We start from the raw sequence: 6,396 nt of genomic DNA, 5'->3' as shown, positions 1-6,396 counted from the left end.
AAGATTGTGTAATATTGGTATAGGATAGAAATAGAGATCAATGGAATAAAATCAGTTGGGAATTTATGTTCATTTATATCTAATATTTATGATCAACTGATTTTTGACAAAGGTGACGAGACAATTAAATGGGGAAGGACCAGTCTTTTCAACAAATGGTGCTAGGACAACTGGAAATCCACATTCAAATGAATGTGTTTGGACTCCCTGACGCACACCTTATGTAAAAGGCATCTAAAAAAATGAATTATATGCCTAAGTGTAGTAACTAAAACTTTAAAATTCTGAGAAAAAATAAAGTAGTAATTAAAGCTTTGTAATCTTGGTTTCTTAGACATGATACCAAAAGCCTAAGTGACAAAAAAAAAAAAAAAAACCAGATGAATTGGAACACATCACAATGAAGAACCTTTTGTAATGCAAATGATACCAATAAGAAAGTAAGAATACAACCGAAAGAAAAAATATTTGCAAATGTATCTGCTAAGAGACTTGTATCCAGAATATATAAAGAACTCTTAAAACTCAATAAAAAGAGTTTGGACATATTTAAAAAGACCTCTCCAAGAAGACAAATGGCCAATAAGCACAGGAAAATATGTTGGACATCATTAGGCATTAGGGAAATGCAAATCAAAATCACAATCAGATAGCATTTCATGCCCACCAAGCTGGCTACACAAAAAGACAGGTAAGAAGCACTAGTGTGGATGTGAAGAAACTAGTACTGTCCACATTGCTAATGGGCATATACACCAGTGAAGCCACTCTGGAAAACAGTTTGGTAGTTCCTCAATAAGTTAAGTATAGAATTGCCATATGACCCAATTATATGCTCAAGAGAAACATAATCATTTATCCACACAAAATCTTTCAATGTCCGTTTATGTACAAACATTCATTCCTAATAACCAATAAATGGAAATGACCCAAATGTCCATCAACTGATGAACAGATGTGTACATCGATAAACCAGTATTATCTGGCAAGAGGAAATTAAGTAATGATGTATATGACCCTTGAAAACAGTATGCTAAGTGAAAACATTAAGCTGAACCCCCATGTTATCAGGTTCCCTAGTCTAGAAATATCCAGAATAGCAAATTATAGAGAAGGAAAATGAGTGGTTGCCTAGGGCTACGAGATACGGAGGGCTGGGGGAGTGACAGATAAATGGTACAGTGGATCTTTTTGGGGTGATGCAAGTGTGTTAAGATTAACTGTAATGGTTCCACAAGTGACTGACTGGAGTATATATACTCACGGCCACTGGAACGTACACACAAAATGGGTGAATTAATAGGGTATGTGAAGCATATCTTGATAAAGCTGTTACTGAAGAGAATTCTTGAGTCCTTCCTCTCTCTGAATACAACAATCTATTATGATGACAACTTCACTTATATTCCAAATGTTTCCAGCACCTGGCAGCTTCCTACTCTGTGGAGCAGCAATTTTATGGGCAGCGTTATCAGTTATAAAGATATTCCTCATAATTTCAGTGAAATCTTCCTCTTGTTGCATTCACTCATGGTCCTTTTGATAACCTCCCAGAGCAATGGGAATTAGCTTCAATCAGAGGAATGGCGGCACTAAGTCCAAATCTAGTGTTCAGATACGTGTTTGCCTGACAGTTAAAAATATTAAAATATTTTAACATAAAATGCCTTTGAAGATTAGAAATCTGTAAACATTGGCCTAGAATCACCAAACTGCAACTATCAGCAGTTGCTGAGTAGTGTCTCTCCCCTTTAGATGGCACTTACTCTGTGCATGAGCCATAGTTCCCCAACTCCTCATTACTCCCAGAGTCCACAAGGACTCTTGAAGATACGGATGGGGATGGGCGCTATTGTGATTGCTACTTATCTGTAAGGTTTCATTTTGGTATAAAAAGTTTTGAGTAGGTTTGCAAACACAGGTCTGGTCCATAAAAGAGCATAAACAGTGGTATGTAATAAGGAGTAGAGGGGACTAGGCCTCATTCAACAGTATATGCTCCATATATAGGAGGGGAGACAGTGCTCAGATTAGTATACTATTGGCCTTGCTAAGGGGGCACCTGGGTGGCTCACTAGGTTAAGCACCGACTTAGGCTCAGGTCATGGTCTCACAGTTCATGAGTTCAAGCCCTGCATCGGGTGAGCTTGAGTCGCACTTCAGGAGAGCCCTTGTGGAATTCTCTCTTCTTCTCTGCCACTCGCTCACTTGAGCTCCTCTCTCAGAAATAAAAAATTAAAATAAAAAAAGGAAAATTATAGGACTAAGACAGTTTTTGTCACTAAAGTAACCAGGGTACTCTTTACTACTTAAAAACAGAAAGATCCTCCAGGAACCAGTTCCACAGCCTGGTTTCAAAAAAGGTGAAGAGAGGGGCGCCTGGGTGGCTCAGTCGGTTAAGCCTCCGACTTCGGCTCAGGTTAGATCTCACGTTCGTGGGTTCTAGCCCCGCGTCAGGCTCTGTGCTGACAGCTAGCTCAGAGCCTGGAGCCTGTTTCAGATTCTGTGTCTCCCTCTCTCTCTGACCCTCCCCCTCTCATGCTCTGTCTCTTCTGTATCAAAAATAAATAAAGCATTAAAAAAATAAAAAAAGGTGAAGAGATAAAGAATAAAATTGGTTCTTGAGTTTTTTATTCAATATAACACTTGCAAAGTGCTAGTCTTCAGATACACTGACCTTGTTAAGAGCCTCATCCTCTGTTTTATAAATTCTCAAATAATTCTCAGCAAAGAGGTTGACATAACGTTGTCTTACTTCCTCAGGAACTTTGGAAGAGGATTCTGATGTGATGAAAGCCCGCTTCCGATGAGCCATTTTGTATTTCAGCATCTTGTTAAACAGAGTTGTTGATTAGAGAAAAGAAAAACATGTGTGTCTGTTTAAAATTACTAATATGCATAGGAAAGAAGTAAAACTATCTCAGGTAAGTTCTATATCAATTTAATCCAAAAATAATTTCACACTCTAAATTCATTAAAAATAAAATAAATAGGAGGGTGACTGTGTGGCTCAGTTGGTTAAGCACCTGACTCCTGATTTTGGCTCAGGTCATGACCTCATGGTTCCTGAGATCGAGTCCTATGTCAGGATCTGCACAGTGAGGAGCCTGCTTGGGATTCTCTTTCTCTGTCTCTCTCTGTCTCTCTCTGTCTCTCTGTCTCTCTGTCTCTCTCTCTCTCTCTCTCTCTCTCTCTCTGTCCCTCCCCTGCTTGTGCACATATTGGCTTGCATGCACTCTCTTGCTCTCTCTCAAAAACAAACATTAAAAAAAATAGAATAAATACAAGGCATAACGTTACCTACACTCACAAATGGGAGACATGAGACTGTGGAATCAGTGATGCTACCCGTGAGTACTCCATTCTAGCTGACCTGATTACTCAAATCATCTCTCTCCTCTCCACATCCGTAATCTGAGAGCTCTGGTGTGCTCCTCTGTTCAGCCCACGGCAAAGTTTGTCATGTGCCATTCTTAAGACAAATTCATGTCCCAATGTCAGTTACCATTTCACAAAGAAAAATGCTCAGACTTAAATAAAAGTTATGAAACATTTATACATACTCAATATTATCAATAATGTCCCAGCTCTAAATAATTTTAGCATTCCTTTGAAGAACTTATTAATACTTTGAGAACTCTAAAATCTGTTAATCTGCCTTACATTTTGGAAAAAGAAAAACAAAGTTACACTTCCCTGTGGTTGTTCCCTTGAAGTACAAAGACATTTTAGGAGGAAGAAAGCCTTAAAACTGAGAGGTAGTTTTCTGCTGAAGAATACTTACTAAAAAGGAAAATAAGCCATTGCCACAAACAGGAGAAAAATTACTAAAGATGGAAGATTATACAACCATATCACTGATGGCATGATTTATGAAAGGTCTGCCTCCTTCTCTCTTGCACACACACACAGGTGTACACCCCTCACTGGATGTCTCTTGACAGCTATATTCCAATGTGAAACTTTGCTTTGAAAATAAGTTGAGTCTTAATCATAGCCACAGAAGTTTTAGGTCTAAAAATATGCCCAATATTTCCAGGAACAGGATAAACACATAGCTAAATGGGGACACACAGACACAAATCCCATCATAAAATGACAATAACTATCAGTAACCAGAAAAAGCTGAAATTTCCCTCTGGGGTCTGAAGGAGGGATCTCCAGAAAAAAGAATCTAACCACTCTCTCAGGAGCTCCAAGTGTAGACAGGTAAGTTGGTTATTAGCAATAAAATTCTAGCCTTCGGACCTGGTTTATAATACCTTTACAGGAAAAGCAGCAATACTTTTCACAGGAACATGTGATCTGCTTGGTTTTACAATTGGCTTTTTCCTTGATAGAACTACATCCAGCTGAAGCCTGTTTGATGGAAGTGAGTTTTCTGAGACGTTTCAATGACCAAAAAAAAAAAAGGTAAGTGTTAATGACATTAGCCTCAGATGATTAGAGTTTATTAATTCTCAATTCAAGGCTTCATAATACTTTTACAGACTCCATATTTTTTTTCTTGAAACAAAAAGTAAACACAAACCATTCCCAATAGCTAACCCCAATATCTTCTACAAGAACAAATTTAGACAATTTATAAAGCAAGTCACTCCATGTTGAAATGCTTACGAAGTATTACCAGCTATAGCTTAGCATTTAGGGACAAATAGCACAAATTATTTAAATATCATGCTAATCATATTTTTCACATAAAACTCCATGTGAGTGACTCAACCATTATTGGCAACATATGGGTTTCATAGAAAATGGTTTTTAAAATAAGACAAAATCCCATTTCTTGACTCAGTGATTTTTCTCATACCTCCTGAGGCTCTCCTTTGGGTCTGAGAAATTGGACGTGCAAATGTAGTTTTCTTTTGTTCTGAAGTGGCTGCAACAAAAGCCCGCCCACTCTTGATGCCAGCCATGATCTGGGCTGCCTGTTGCTGTGCCCGAAGGATGCCAGGGCGACTAGTCAGGGGTGCCACTGGCTCCCTGAATGGGCTAATGATCTCTTTACTGGCTGCAACCTACACAGCATCAACAGAAAACAGAAGAAGGATTTCAAGAACGTTAAGACTGATCATTTCACTTTCCCTTTTTGCACAAAGGCTTTTGGAATTGACTACATTTATAATGCCCCATGTGATAGGACACACACATAAATGGAGTAGCCCCAGAAAAATGCAGATATAAAATTGAGCCTTTGAAGTATATAATTTAACAAAGCTTTCTTGAACTAAGAGACAACACTAATTCTCATATGAAAATGACACTTCCTTTTGTATGAAGGTAAAAGTGTTAATAAAACAGCTAACAAGACACATCCTACCCAAGTGACTGGCATCTGAAATTAAGGAAAGAATTCTTTAAGTAAACAGGCAGAAGTATCAGGTGACTCGAGAGAAACAGCAGGTTAGCATTAGACTTCTCTGCAGCAAAATTCATTACATGAAGAGAATGAAGGGGCACCTGAGAGGCTCAGGTCATGATTTCAAGGTTTTTAAGTCTGAGCCCCTCATCGGGCTCTGCACTGACAGCTCAGAGCCTGGAGCTTGCTTTAGATTCTCCATCCCCCCCCAACCCTTTTTCTGCTTGTGGGCTCTCTCATGCATGCTCTCTCAAAAACAAACAAACAAACAAACAAACATAACAACAAAAGAGAATGGAACACCAGAATGTCCAGCTTGATTAGTAACACAGGAAATGTCCTACAAAACAAGGAAATAAGATTTCACTCAGATTGACAATTTCTTGAAAAAATTTAATACCCATTTTTGGCCAAGGTTTGTGGGGAGGGAACCCTGAAACATTATGTAGGACTGTATCCTGGCACAACCCTTCTGGAAGGCACTATGGCAAGATACTTTTAAAATGTTAAAACTCTATCTTCCTTTGTCCTGTTGCTTCCATTTGTAAGAATTTATTTTGAGGGGGGAAAAATCACTGATAAAACCAATAATTATTTAAAAAGAAGAATGGGGGTGTTACATAGCAAAATAAAATGAAAACTAAAAACACATCATTTGCCAATAAAGGGAAATAATGTTTCCAAAATTTTTTTCCTAAGGGTAAAGAAACAACTTTCGTTAGTACCTATATATCTAACCTTGGATAGATGCTCAGTATCTCTATTTCAAAGATAAAGAAAAAAAGCTCAGAGAAATTAAAGAACTTGCCCAAGGACATCTAACATCTGCAAAGAACTAGAATACAGGGTCTTTTTTTTTAATTATTTTTTGTAACTTTATTTTTTTAGGATATAACACTATTTTTTAACATATGCAATTATTTTCCATCATTTACAATACAGTAGTTACAATGACACTCCAAATGGATAAGCAAAGTAAAAAATCAGAACCTCAACTTCTATTTCATGTAATTAGACTTATACAGAAATTAGAAGGT

This window comes from Suricata suricatta, chromosome 13 (genome assembly GCF_006229205.1).
Source record: "Suricata suricatta isolate VVHF042 chromosome 13, meerkat_22Aug2017_6uvM2_HiC, whole genome shotgun sequence".
Taxonomy (NCBI): Eukaryota; Metazoa; Chordata; class Mammalia; order Carnivora; family Herpestidae; genus Suricata; species Suricata suricatta.
This window is presented reverse-complemented; position numbering follows the sequence as displayed.